This window comes from Marmota monax, unplaced genomic scaffold, assembly GCF_021218885.2.
Source record: "Marmota monax isolate L192 unplaced genomic scaffold, Marmota_monax_Labrador192_F-V1.1 WCK01_AAM20220418_F8-fsc00019, whole genome shotgun sequence".
NCBI lineage: Eukaryota > Metazoa > Chordata > Mammalia > Rodentia > Sciuridae > Marmota > Marmota monax.
In genome coordinates this window covers 6,858,706-6,874,445 of record NW_026695242.1, presented here as the reverse complement: position 1 = coordinate 6,874,445, position 15,740 = coordinate 6,858,706, and the positions used below count along the sequence as shown (strand labels likewise).

The following is a 15,740-nucleotide window of genomic DNA, read 5'->3' as shown; positions in this document are numbered from 1 at the left end:
AGTGGTGGACACCTGTAATACCAGCTACTCAGAAGGCTGAGGCAGGAGGATGGCAAGTTCAAGAAGCCTCAGCAACTTAAGAACTTAGACTCTGACTCAAAATAAAAAAAATAAAAAATGCTAGAGGTATATACTTAGTGGTAGAACACTTAACTAGCATGCACAAGGCCATGGAATCAATATCTAGTACCACATACACAAAAGGAGTGTCTGTTTTAAAAGTCCCAAATTCAAAATATATGATGGGGCTGCGGGTATAGGTCTTGCGTAGCATGTGCAAGGCTTAGGTTCAATCAGCACCACAAATTTTGTTTTTAAATACACACATACACATAAATCCTATGCACTTTATTAGCCATTCTTGTATACTATGTAATATTTGGTATAACTGAAAACAAGTACAAGTGGTTCGTTAATGCAAATATTGAGAAGGATGTACTAAGTCCCACTTCCTAAGAAAGAATGCTTTCTACTGTTTCCATGTCTGCCATTAGACTTCTGAAACCCAAAGTAGCACAAACAGGAACAGTAAGTACAGGCTTAATTTGAAATTTTCCCAGTGTTTTTCTTCCATAATCTGTTTTACCAACTCCTACGTTGCACAATTACCCCATTTACACATAAAAGTAACAGTAATAACACTATTTCATAGTTAATCATAATGCTTAACCACTTGCCTCTCTACCAGGACAGTAAGAGGATGAGTGAAGACAGTCTGACAAGCACTTTGAGCTCTTTGGGAAAGCACTCCCAGGACAAAGTCTTGCTGTGGTTAAATAACACCTTTCATCTAAGGATCTAAAAGTCTTATGAAGCCCAGCTCATTAACCCTTCAAAAAATTGCTCTGATGTAAACCAGAGCAGAGCAATACTACACCCACTCAAAAGATAACAGACAGGCTTGGATCACTAACACTGTGAGATACATTTAAGAGTTCCTGGGACCAGGCCTAGGATACAGGCCAACAGAAAGATGTGACAAGGCAGTAGTGTGTGCCTCTCAAGAGGAATAACAAATCTGTACCAAAGAATGCCACATGGAGAAGAAGTTCCATCCTCAGGCTACACTATGCAATCAGAGAAGAGAAAGTGTTTACTTAGTACAGTAACCAAGAATGAGAAACAAATTATATAAAAAGCTATAATCACAGTCCTAGGAAGATTCTAACTGAAAAACCACAAAACAAACGATGGTAAATTTCAGAAGCATTCTTCATGAAAAAGGCCTCTAGGTATTAGATGAATAAGACTTTAGATAGTAAACAGAAAGATATGTAAACAGACTACAACTATAATAGATTTTGAAAACAAAAAGGTTATTCATGTCATATTACTAATCTCACTTAGAATTAAGATCACGAATAAGTTTTCTTTTTTTCCACAAGTAAGCCTGATTCAAATTTCTGTTTGTTAAATTTCCCCAAACCTAAAAAATGATGCTAAGTTTCTGCCAAGATATTGGACAATTCAAATTTTCAAGCTTTCCCATAACTTGCATTTTTCTTCTGGCCACATGCAAGAATATTTCTGATGAGAGCAAGCATGAGGGCATGCAGAGGCAAGAAAGAGATGGAAATCCAGCACATGCAGGACAAAAACCTCCTGTCTACTTAAAAAATATGGCTGTATTCATTTGGATCACTTCTAAATATCATCACAAGAATAAAGTTGAACTAGTGAATTTTTAAGAATGGGATCCTGGGGCTGGGGTTGTGGCTCAGTAGTAGAGCACTTGCCTGGCATGTGTGAAGCACTGGGTTCCATTCTCAGCACCACATATAAAGAAATAAAATAAAGGTCCATTGACTACTAAAAAATGGGGGGATCCTAATTAGAATAAGTTATATTCCACATATGTATAATACGTCAAAATACACTTTACTCTCGTGTGTGTGTGTGTGTGTGTGTGTGTGTATATATATATATATATATATATAAATAAATAAAAAGAATAAAACTTAGCCTATTAACCCTAAGGTAAATCATGGCCCTCACATACACATACGCACACCCTTCAGCTGGAAATTTATTTGGATTGATAGTGTAGCTCAGTGGTAGGATTTGCCTAGCATGTACAAGTATGAGGCCCTAGAGTGGATTCCTAACACCACTGACACCAAGAAAGTTAGGAAGGAAAGAGAGAGGGAGAGAAGGAGGGAACAAGGGAGGGGAGGAAGAGAAGGAAGGGGAGAAGAAGGAATGAAAAAAAAAAAGAAATTTTACTGGAAAAGGAGGATAAATAGGTTCTTAGAGCAAACTAGACTTCAGTGCTTTCTGACGAATGACCACAGAGCCACTCTCTTCCCCAATTCCTCTGTCTCTAAAAGGGACGCGATACACGGATGTTTCACACTTTACAATAAGAATTACTACAGGATGGAATTCTGAGCTGTGTTAATCAGCTTTTTGTTATGTTGACAAAATACCTGAGTGAATCAATGTGGAGGAAAGATTTATTTTGGCTCACGGTTTGTGAGGCTTCAGTCTATGGTCATTGGCCCTGCTGCTCTGGGCCTGTGGCAGCGTGTACATCCTGGCAGGAACATGTGGTGGAGGAAATGGTTTACTCCATGGCAGCCAAGAAGCAAAAAGAGACACAAGAAGGGGCTGGGGTCCTAGGACCTCTCCCAAGGGCACACCCCCAATGACCTCATATGTATAATAATGACCTCACTTCCCAACTAGACCCCACCTCCTAAAGGTCCCACTACTCCCAATAGCGCCACAGTTGGAGACAAAGCCTTTAACACGTGGGCATTTGAAGGATGTCATAGATTTAAACTATAGTAAGCTCTATTATTGTTCCTATAACTTCCCACTCATCATTCCAGAAGCTAAAAAACCAGAGTTTCCTTAAAAGAAAAAAGGAGATGGTTTGTTTGGAACTCTGACAGCTTATAGTCTCTGCAATCCTAATCTGATCACATAAGGTTGTGATATTTTTAAAGACCAAGGTAGGAACATCTATTTCAGAATAAAAGACAACACAGCAGGTAGCCACTATCCTAGAGGCATCTACAAATACAGACTTAACTCTGCCCAAGATGCTACTTTTAATCTGAAATCTCAACCTGCAATGATCAGTGGTATGACTCATTAATAAAAGCTACTGAAAGCCAATAAAACGATGACATGATGCACTTGTAGAAGACCTAGGGCACCTCAGATCCAAGAAGCAAAGCCAAGGCCAGTCTGTGGGAGGAGTGATTCTTATCATCATCAGTTCTCTCTATAAGGAAAGCAGCAAAAGGCTGCACGTACCTCAGTGGAACAGCTAGCATTTTTCAACCCATCAGCATGCCATTCCAAGTTCACACATGTCCATTAAAACAGTCCCAAAGTGCTTGTATGTCCCCAGATCCCAAGTCCCCATCTCCACTGACAGGGATGGCATTCCCTGCACAGAAGGGGAGCAGAAAATTCCCTCAGCCATTCTGTGCTCTCAAATCACCTGTCTTGGCTGCAGTTGAGCACGAGGAATGTTAATGGTTGGACCTAAGGAGGCAACAAATGGGGCCAGAAATGAAGGATTTAAAACCTCCTTCAAATAATCACTCAGGGTTGCACTTTTGGATGTTTGGCCTGAGCCTCACTGCTGATGTAAGGATTATCAAGTTTAAGACTCTGCTGGTAAGGCCAAATGACCTATTAGAGAGTGAATTAAAACTGCTATATACAAACAGGATGCCAGGCAGTTTTGCTGAGCACCTCAATATTCAAAATGCCAAGGGACTTCCCCACCCTGCAGAGACTTTCAATTTTGAAAAACAGCAAGAAAAAACATGGGGTGGGGGAGGAGCAGAGGAGAGAAGAGGCTACGCTGGCACAGCTGGAGCACCTGTACGGGCCTCAGCACATGCCACACACACTGCTCTTTTCCACAGAATTAGCCTTAAAAATGGTGCCTGAGAATTCAGCCTGCTGCAAAATTCTTTCTCCAGAAAGCTCTGCCTCAGGCATGGATTCTGTCCTGCTTTACCAGGACAAAACTCCTCCAGTGGCTGTTGGCTGGCAGATTCCTCAACACCTACACCTGTGAGCATGAAGCCTGAGGGCTGCACAATAAGTCTCCCTAATGCTAATTAAAATTTGTCACCACTTTCGTTTTCTATTTCCTGTCTGATCATCTTCCCTTAGATGTTCCTCATCAGGGTCCCCCAAACAAATGCAACAGAAGGTAAGTACTTGATCTCTGCAAGAAACAGTTCTTGTACTTGTAAATGAATTCTGGAGGGGGCACAGGAAGCAACAGCAGAGGCGACTTTTTGGTCTGGGGCTTGAGGGAGGTTGAGCACTGAGTGCTGACTATTGTGGCAAGGCAACAAAATCAGAAAAAAAAAAAAAAAGGTGAGAGAGGAGAACACAAGGTCATCAGCCCCAGCCTATCCCCACTCCAACTTCTGGAACCTGAGGAGAGCATTCAGAAGTTAGCAAATCAGATAGCCCTAGGCAACATCAAGCAATGAAAAGGGTGTAATACATATAGTAACTGTCCAAAGAATGGCTGGGCTTGGAATGGCTCCTTGCAAGATGGGAGACAGACTGCCACATGTAATCAACTAAGTTATTTTCAACTAAGTCACTCCATTAGACAACAAGACACACAAAAAACTTCACCCTCTGTCAGAACCATAGGAAACAACAGTTCAGTACAACACCCTAGCTTTATAGATTGTGACACACACTTAGGTTTCTATAATTCAGTTCAGAGAGCCTCCTTTCCCTCTGCATAAGGTGTGACTAGATGTCTTATAAGCACAAGGCTCTGGAAGAGAGAGAGAGAGGGTTATCATGCCCATGCACGCCACAGGAGTTGGCCACTACAATCTAAGAAACTGGTAATCAATGCTTTAACCTATAACTGAGGTAGTAAGCTCAGAACTGGAGTTCTGGCTGACTTATATCCTGTTTTCTCACTTTTAACTTGTGATAATAATGCTCACATTTGAATAATAATTTGAATTTCTTACTGCTGGGACATGGGGAAAAGGCATCATTTCTTAAGAAGACCTCACATCTTTTTCCATCAAAGTCCTCTAAAACTTAGAATAACAGATACTCTTGGCACAAAGCTGCCCAATCAGACATGCTTCTGTGTAGCCTGAAACACACTACAGAGTCCATACACAGAAAGGAATATTACTCAGCCTTAATAAGAAATGAAATTCTGATACATACTACAATATGAATGAGCCCTGAAAAACACCATGCTGAATGAAATAAGCCAGATACACAAAGACAAATGTATAATTCCACTTAGATGAGATACCTAGAATAGTCATGTTCATAGAGACAAAGTAAAATTGTGGTTACCAGGGGCTTGGATAAGAGGGGATGGGAACTGTTAGATGGGTATGGGTATGGAGTTTTAATTTGGGATGACGACAATTTCTGGAGATGGAGGGTGGTGATGGTTGCACAGCAGTGTGAACACACTTAATGGTTAAAATGGTAAACATTAAGGATATTTTACAATAAAAAAAAAACTATAACAGACCCAAGGTGAACCATAACCCAATTTACTGCATCTTCAAACTATAACCAAAATAATGAGTGCATCCCTAGAAATGAACACAGAGAGTACTGCCTGCATAAGGACAGGCACCCTACTCAAAGAATTCAAAGGAATGAGATCAGAGCAACCAAAGATGATTATTTATTCCCCAGCAATGTATCAAGCAATCGTTTAGCATAAATATACTTAGTAGATATTCAATAAATATTACCAAATATTTATATTTCATTTTGATATGAACTAAAAATTATTTTTAAAAAAGTAATGTCAACCTCTTAATTTTGTTGTATTATCATCACCTCTGCCAAACCATGGTCTATTCCTTATTACTGTGTTGGTGAGATCCTTCTGAACCTGTCATCATCACCCCCTCTGAGCCAAGACAACTCGTGGAAAAATCCCAATGCCACTGCAAAGAGGAACAGCCGGGGAAATGAATTCACAAGAGAGCACAGGAGAAACATCATGTGTGAAGAGACAGCAGCAGAGCAGGGAAGGCACATCTTTCCAGAATGAATGTTGGCTTCTGTCAAAAATCAGCCAACTGCTCATTTTTCAGATTTATTTTAAAAATGGCTTCTCCTCACTGACAGCTGTATCTTTGGGTGCCCTCATTAGTACCTTAAGACTTTACTTTCCAGGCAAAGTAACTCATGAAATAAATTCAGAGGAAAAGTCTTGGTAAAGCACTGCTTGGATTTGAATCTTTCTCTCCAACCTACCCCCTAAAATAACCTAAAGTCAGAAGCTGTGAAACCAAACTGGAGCATTTCAAACTGCACTTTTTCCTTACATAAATCTGAAGCCCTAAAGAATCATCCAATCACCTGCCAGAAATCTTTCATATTTTTTAAAATAAAGTATGCCTCTAATAGTGGCCAAATATAAAAAGGCCCTAATAATTTTCTTCAATCTCCTATTCTTATGAGTTTTGTTTTTTAATCATCAAGAATGGAGGCAGAGCTGGGCATAGTGGGAGCAACTCAAGAGACTGACGCAGGAGGATTGCAAGTTCAAAGCCAGGCTCAGCAACTTAGTGAGGCCCTAAGCAACTGAGAGAGACTGTCTCTAAATAAAAAATAAAAAGGGCTGGAGATGTGGTTCAGTGGTTAATCTCCCCTGGGTTCAATTCCCAGTACCATACCAAAAAAAAAAGAAGAAAGAAAAGAATGGAGGTAAAGACGTATTTTATTATTAGTAACAACACTCATGTTTTGGCAAGATCTCAATGTCCTTCCCAAAAGAACTTGTTCATATTTCAACTTATCTAGTGCATGTCACAGAGAAGCATGCAATTATCTTTCGGTTATTTTTTAGTAAAAGTACAATTTTTATTGAAAATACTTATTTTTGGGGGGGGATGGGTCATTGCTATGTTGTTGCCCAGTATGGCTCCCAACTCTGGGATTCAAGTCATGCTCCTGCCTCAATCTCCTGAGTGGTTTGGGACTATGGGTACTTGCCATTGTGTCCGGCACGGATGTATTTTGAAATAAAAGGAAATTAAATGTAAATTTAATCTCATTATTATCCATATCAGCTGAGTCTTGCTATGTGAAGTAATAAAATTGCAAACAAATTTAATTGAGAAATGAACTTCACTTGTTAATAGAGGATTGTGCACCTGAGCTACAGGTATATTTAATTTAGGACTCTCTTCTTGAATTGAGTAAACTCATTCTTAAAAAGAAACACAGACCAGGGCTGGGGTTGGAGCTCAGTGGTAGAGTGCTCATGTCGCATGTGGAAGGCACTGGGTTCGAGCCTCAGCACCACATAAAAAAATAAAATAATGGCACTGTGTCCATCTACAACTAAAATATATATATAATATTTATATATATATTATTTAATATATATATTGAAAGAAAAGAAACATAGGCCAGATGCCATGGAACATGACTGTAATCCCCACTTAAAAGGCTGAGGCAGGAAGATCACAAGTTTGAGGCTAGCCTGGGCAACTTAAGGAGACTCTTTCTCAAAATAAAGAATAAAAAGGGCAACCCTGGGTTCAATCCCCAGCACAACAAAAGAAAACAAATGGCACAAAACAAAACATTTGCCAGGAAAGAATCAAGTAAATAGAAATTTAATAATATTGATTGTTGTTAACTAAATATTTAAGACATCATTAGGATATCCTGAGGGTCTATCAAATATGTGCATCAAACTAGTGAGGTGGCACATGCCTCTAATCCCAGCAGCTCAAGAGGCTGAGGCAGGAAGATTGTGAGTTCAAAGCTAGTCTCAGCAACTCAGTGAGGCCCTAAGCAACTCAGTGAGACCCTGTTTCTAAATAAAATATTAAAAAGGGCTGAGGATGTGGCTCAGAGGTTAAGCACCTCTGGGTTCAATCCCTAGTACTAAAAACAAAAAAATAAACTCTAACTTCTAAGATGGGGTAAGCAAACTTCTTCCACAAAGGGCCAGGTGGACACATAGTTTCCATCACAACTGTGCTGAATGATGCATGAACAGATGAGCATGTCTGTGTTCCAAAAAAAACTATATGAAATTCAAATAAATAATACCATTTTTTCATGTCATGAAATATTCCTTTGATGCTTTTTCAACCACTGAAAAATGTAAAGATCAGGAGCTGGGGTTGTGGCTCAAAGGCAGAGCGCTTCCCTGGCATGTGAGGCACTGGGTTCGGTCCTCAGCAGCACATAAAAATAAAATAAAGGTATTGTGTCCACCTACAACCAAAAAAATAAAAATTTTTTAAAAACGTAAAGATCATTCATGGTTTGAGGGCCAAACATAGGTGGAGACCATATTTGGCCTTCAAGCTAATTTGTGTAATTCCTGCTCTGAAAGTTTCTGATCTGAAGTGCTGGGCAAAAAACACCCCCTCTGACAAACATATGTTTCTGCTAATGATGCATAACAGAAAATTCTTTTTCTTCTCCCCTTCCAAAATCTGACTTCTATGGAAAACAGGTATTTTAGGGTTTTTTGCTTTTTTTTTTGTTGTTGTTTTTGTTTTTTGTTTTGCAGTACTAGGGATGGCACCCAGGGGCGCTCTACCCAAATCCTTTTTAAATTTTTATTTGGAATCAGGATCTTGCTAAACTACCCACCCAGGCTGGCCTCAAACTTTCAATCCTCCTGTCTCAGTCTTCCCAAGTTGCTGGGATTATCAGCACCTGCCATTGCGCCTGTCTGTACATGGGAATTTTTTTTAAAGCCTTGGTGATTGCTAGGCAGCCAGAACTGGGGCTGAAATTCATGTTAATAGTTATTCTTATTCCCCAATTACTTAGCACCAAACCTCAGTGCCCAGGAACTGTTCAACAAATACCTGTAGAGTTGGACTGAACTAAATCATTTCTGGGGCCCTGGGTTGGAATGGGAGGGGTGATGGTAAAGGGGTTTCTCACTGCTGCATTAGGGCCTGATGAGGGAGAATGAGGCTCTGTGGACAGACGCCGAGGCCTTTGGGTCAACCTTTAGTTTGTTTGATTGATTGATTGACTGACTGATTCATCCATCCATTTATTTATATATTTATTTTATAGTGTTGGGGACTAAAGCCAGGGGTACTCTACTATTGAGCTATATCCCTAACCACTTTTATTTTGAGACAGTATCATGCCATATTGCCCACTCTGGTCTCAAACTTGGGATCCTCGTAACTCAGCCCCCTTAGAATTACAGGTGTACACCACTGGGCACAGCTTTAGAAAAGAGTTTTAATCAGTCAATCCAGAAAAATTCCGTGAGTGCTGCTAGATGCAAGACACAAGGCTAAGCAGTGAAGGACATATAAAAGGTCCCCAATCAAAGCAGGGAGGAAACTGACTTAAGAGCAGAGATTAGGGCTGGGGTTGTGGCTCAGGGATAGGGCACTTGCCTTGCACTTGTGAGGCACTGGGTTCAATCCTCGGCACCACATAAAACAAATAAATAAAGGTATTAAAAAAAAAAAAAAAAAGGTGGGGAGAGCTCCAGTGACCGGAATGGCCCTTAACATAAAGAAGAGAAAGTATGTGTACTGGACTTTAAAAATAAGTAGGATTTGGAGGCAAAGATATGTATAGGAAAGAAAAAGGGAGAGATAAGAATAAAATGTTAAAGGGTAACACATTAGGAAGTAAATTTTTAAAAAGCAGATTAAGAAGTACGAAGAAAACCAGGAGAGCCAAGCTGCCACTGAAACCAAGAGAAGAAAAGCATGTGAAGGAGTAAAGGGTCTAATACTCTCAGCGTGACTATTGAGGGAAAAAAATAAAAGGAGGTTAAAGCACAGAACAAATAGGAGCTCTCAGCAACTTTTTTCAGTGACAGAAGTGAGAGGCAGGCTGGAGGGAATTGAACAAAACACAGTTCAAAAGGGATGATGGTAGGAAAATGGTTGCATAGTATTTAATGAGAACAGAGAAATGGATCCTCATTTTGTAATCAAAACAAAAATCACTCTATGAAAGATGCAGCTATCTTCTTAGAAACTTGCTTTAATATGAAACATTCTATCAGGCAATTGTTTCTTACATGAATTAAGTTCTCATGCCCTTTGAAATCAAAGGGCTCAATTTTTGTGGTAAGATCAACCCTTTAAAAATGCTGTATCTATCATAAACAATTCAACAAGATATAACCAAGAATTAAAAAATCCTTTCTGGAAGATGACTTTTAAAACACAGACACTCAACAAATGGGTAAGTATCCTATTCAACTCCTAAGCGCATTACTGTCTGTCTTTCCTTCTTTTAAATTTTTATTTTGACACAGTTTCAGACTTACAGAAGACTAACGAAAAGGGTGAAATAAAAAATTCCTGAATATTTTAATCTTTCTTTTTTCATAGCCAATTTGAGAAAAGCATTCTTTTAAAAATGAAGAAAAGGGCTGGGGATGTGGCTCAAGCGGTAGCACGCTCACCTGGCATGCGTGCGGCCCGGGTTCGATCCTCAGCACCACATACAAACAAAGATGTTGTGTCCGCCGAGAACTAAAAAATAAATATTAAAATTCTCTCTCTCTCTCTCTCTCTCTCTCTAATAAAAGAAAAAAATTATTTAAAAAAATGAAGAAAAAAGAAAAGCATTCCTTGGCTGAACTTCCTGATTTTTGTTCTTTATAATGTGAATATTGCCAATAAATTTTGGCCATTTGGTTTAAAAACAGCTGAGGCTCAAGTAGCAAATATTGTCTACAATATGGTCCCAAATTGTAGAAAAGCAATACAATATAGCTCATTTAATAGAACTCCTGTTTAAAATGTACCGACAGGCTTCTTTGATCTGTAGGTAGATATATTCCACTGCCTCATTCTCTCTTTCCTCTCCTTCTGAGACTCTAGTTAGATACACAGTGGATCTTCTGACTCTTATCTTGTATGTGTCTTATTCTTTCTTTTGTGATTTTTTACCGTTCTCTCTGTCCACAATGCATTCCAGATAATTTCTTTTGATGTAACTTCTAGTTCACTATTTCTATCTTTAGTTATGTCTAATATGCTGCTAAACTCACCCACTACATTTCATACAATCCTTCCCTTCCTTTCCCCTTCCTCTTTCCTTTTCTTTCTCAGTACTAGGGATTGAACCTAGGAGAGCTCTACCACTAAGCAACATCCCTAATCCTTTTTTTTTTTTGGTACAGGGTATTGAACCCAGGGGCACTTAACCACTAAGTTACATCCCCAGCCCCTTTCTGTATTTTATTAGACACAGGGTCTTGCTGAGTTGCTTAGAGCCTCTAAGGCCTCGCTAAGTTGCTGAGGCTGGCTTTAAGTTTGTGATCCTCCTGCCTCAGCCTCCTGAGCCCCTGGGATTACAGGCATGTGCCACTGTACCCGGCTCCTAATCCTTTCTATCTTTTGTTTTGAAACAGGGTCTCCCTAAATTGCAGAGGTTGGCCCTGAATTTGCAATCCTCTTGGCTTAGCCTCCCAAGTCACTGGAATTATAGATATGCACTACCCCATCTGCCATCTGCCACAGTTCTAGCATTTCTATTTGGTTCTTTTTCAAAACTGCTATTATCATTTTTCTTTTTTAAAAGTTCTCGATTCCTTGACAAAAATTTAAGATTAGCTAGAGAAAAACATCCCAGTTTTGTTCAAGGAAATCAGGTTGATCTTTATGACTGAAGGTCAGAGAACTATAATTATGGAGTTTTAGCTTCAGAGAGAGAAAATAAACATTAAAGGCAAGGAGAAATGGAGAGATAATTAGCATAATTTCATAAAATATAATTTTTAGAACTAATCAATCAATATGTACAATATATTTTCAAAGTAGGTTTACTTCATTGCAGGGATGCTCAACAGATGATTTTTGTCTGTTTTCTAGCAAAATTTAATCATTATATGTGTGAAATCGATAAAGGCGATTTACTTTTGAAAACAAAAAAGCTTATAAAGGAAGTGACATTTGCTTAGTGACTTTACTTATATAAGATTAAAATCTCAAGCCACAGACATATCAGGTAGTAAAAATGATACCATAGCTATAGGGAAAGTCAAAAGATATTAAGTTCAATTTGCTGTTATTTATCCTGCTACCAGAGTGCAACAGAAATTTAATAATAAGACATTCAATGAAAAACTTCCTGAAATTTTTGAGTTTTGAGAAAAAAAAATCTAAAAAGCCAAGTGATTAAAAATTATTTTCAAGAAGAATATATAACATGGCTGAATATGAAATTAGATAATAAATTTTTTTTTCTTCCTCAAGTAAAATAACATACTTTTGTTTATAATATTGGGGAGGGCCTCACATATGCTAGGTAAGCAGTGTACCACTCAGCTACATTCTCAGTCCAAAATAATATACTTTATAAGTGCTACTATTCCTTTGCAATTATTAGTATCTTTTTTCTGGCTAGGGATCAAACCCATGGCCTTGCTCATGCTAAGTGCTCTACCCAGCTACATCCCTAGCCCTCATTAATACCTTTTTTTAAAAAGTCATGAGACTCTTGGATTCTGGTCCAGCATAAAGGAGTTCAGAAGTCCCCATTCTATTCTAATAACAAGTAAAAAGCTGAAAAAACTAAAAAAACAATAACTCTTTTTAGATCTTCAGAGAAATGAGGTCACAGGATAAACTGCTGTCCCCCAAACTGAAAACACACACAGGAGGATACAATGAATCACAACTTACCACAGCAGAAAGGAGAAACTTCCAAAGTAGGAAACCCTAAAAAGCAATTGACACACTGCTGGATCCTGTGTGTGTGGACAAGTCTAATAGTAAAAAAACCACTACAACAGAAATACACGGTAAAGCACTTGCCTAGCATGTGCAAGATTCTGGGTTGAACTCCCAGTACTGCAAAACAAACAAACAAACAAAACAAAACAAAAAAAACCCACAAAAAGCCTACAGCTAACATTATACTTAATGGTGAGAAACTTGTAGCTTCCTTGCTAACATCAGGAACAAAGCAAAGATGTTTCCTCTCACCAGTGCCTTGAAATCCTAGGTAAGCAGTAAAACAAGAAAAGGAAATAAAAGATATACAGATTGAGAAGGAAGTAACAAAATGTCTTTATTTGCAGACACCGTGATTGTCTGGGTAGAAAATTCAAAAGAATTAGACCCTCTTGAACTAACAAGTAATTATAGCAAGCTTGTGGGCTATGAGATCAATATACAACATTCAATCACTTTTCTTTTTTTAAATTTTTAATTGTTGATGGACCTTTATTTATTTATTAATTTATATGTGGTGCTGAGAATCGAACCCAGTGCCTCATACATGCTAGGCAAGTGCTCTGCCACTGAGCCACAACTTCAGCCCTCAATCACTTTTCAGTGAACAAGTGGAGATTACAATTAACAATAGTATCATTTACATTAGTATCTCAACAGTGAAGTACTCAAGTGTAAACCTAACAAAATATGTGCAACATCTACCTTAGAAAACTCTAACAAAACATATCAAAGAAGAACTAAATAGATATTTCATATTCATAGATAGGAAGACTGGATACTGTCAAGGTATTCGTTCTTCCCAACCTTATCTGCAGATTTAAAACAATCTCAATCGAAATCCCAGAAAGGTCATGTGCAGTCATGCATACCTCTAATCACAGCTACTCAGAAAACTGAGGCAGGAGGATTGTAAATTTGAGGCCAGACTGGGAAACTCAGTGAGAAGTTGCCTCAAAATAAAAACAGGGGATGTAGCTCAGTGGTAGAACATACCTGGGTCCATCTACTCCCCAGTTCCATCCCCACCAAAAAAAAAAAAAAAAAACTCAGAAAGCTATATTATGGATATTAACAAAGTGATTCCTAAGTTTATATGGAAAGACAAAAGATCAGAACAGCCAATTCAATACTGAAAGAGAACAAAGTCAGAGGACTGATACTACCCAACTTGGAGACCAACTACCAAGGGACAATAATCAAGACAGTGTGGTATTCACAAAAGACACATAAATGCTTGGAACAGAATAGAGAGCTCCAAAAGGACCCACACCAGTTGACATGTAGTCAACTGATCTTTGACAAAGAAGCAAACCTCATTTCTCTGCAGATCTAAAAAGATCAAAATAATCTTCTGTTTCTTTCTTTTTTTGAGGGGGGGACACTATTGGGGACTAAACTCAGGATCATTCTATTTTTCAGCTATAACCCCAACCCTTTAAAAAATTTTTTTTTTTTTGTAGATGGACACAATACCTTTATTTGTTTATTTTATGTGGTGCTGGGGATCGAACCCAGTACCTCATGCATGCTAGGCAGGTGCTCTACCACTGAGCCACAACCCCAGCCCCCAGCCCCTTTTATTTTAGAGACAGGATCTCAGAAGTTCTCCAGGGAAGCCTTGAACTTGCAAGTCTCCTGTCTCAGCCTCCCACAACAGCTAGGATTGCTGGCATGTGCCACCATGCCCAGCAAAATTGTCTTTTCAACAAATGGTACAGGAACAACTGAACATCCACATGCAAAAATACAAATCCAAATAGCAACCTCACTCTCTTCTCAAAAATGAACTCAAAATAGATACAGACCCAAATTTAAATGCAAAACAATCAAACTCCTGGAAGATTACATAGAAGAACACTTAGACAACCCTAGATATGGCAGTGACTTTTTAGATGTAACAAATGATGAAAGAAAGAATTCATAAGCAGGACATCATTAAAAACTTATGCTCTGTGAAAGACAGTATCAAGAGAATAAGAAGTCAAGCTACAGACTGAGACAGGTCCTGCTCTTCCGTTTTCATCCTTCCCCTTCACCACATCTCCTTACAGAAATGTGTCTTTACAAAAGACACATAGGATAGAGGACTGTTATCCCCAAAACACAAAAAACTGTTTCAAGAAAACAACTGATTATAAAGTAGCTAAAAGATCTGAACAGATACTTCACCAAAGCTGAAATACAAGATGGCAAATATGTATATGAAAAGATGTTCAACATCATCTTTAGAGAATTCAAGTTAAAAAATAATGAGATACCACTATAAACCTATCAAAAAGGCCAAAACCCAAAACAATGACTATACCAAATGCTGGCAAGGATGTGGAGACACAGGAACTCTCAATCATTGCTGGTGGGAATGCAAAACAGTACTACAGCCACTGTGGAAGACAATTTGGCAGCTTTTTTAAAAAACTAAACACACTTTTACCATATGATTCAAAAATTGCACTCCTTGGTATTTATTTATCCAAAGGAAATGAAAACATATCTGTACAAAAGCAGCACAGAAATATATATGGCTTTATTCATAATTGCCAAACTTTGGAAGCAACCAAGATGTCATTCAATAGGTAAACAGGGCGAGGGTTGTAGCTCAGAGGAAGGGTGCTCATGGAGGCACTGGGTTTGAACCTCAGCATCACATAAAAATAAAATAAAGGTATTATGTCCACCTACAACTAAAATATAAATGTTAAAAAAAATAGATAAATTAATACATAAACTGTTTCATCCAGACAATGAAATACTATTCAGCACTAACAGAAATTAGCTATTAAGCTATAAAAAAATGCAGGAAACATAAATGTATAAATAATAAATGCATACAATCACTTAAAAGAAGTCAATCTGAAAAGGTTACATGCTGTAGGATTCCAACAATCTGATATTTTGGAAAAGGCTAAATTACGGAAGTAGTAAAAAGGTCAGTGGTTGACAGGGGCTGAAGGAGAGGGAGGATACACAGGCAGAACAGAGGATTTTTAGGGAAGTGAAACTGCTCTACATGGTACAACAGTGGTAGACACACGCCACTTATACATTCGTCCAAATCCA

General features: G+C 38.4%; 1 protein-coding gene and 1 non-coding gene across 4 annotated transcripts in view; both read right to left on the bottom strand.

The window, feature by feature from the left end:
* Window positions 1-15,740, bottom strand: part of Ascc1 (activating signal cointegrator 1 complex subunit 1) — a 111,890-nt gene that overhangs the window by 10,712 nt on the left and 85,438 nt on the right. The window lies entirely within an intron of this gene.
* Trnaa-agc (transfer RNA alanine (anticodon AGC)) lies at window positions 14,174-14,246 on the bottom strand. Its single transcript has one exon. It is a non-coding gene; the product is annotated as a tRNA-Ala (tRNA).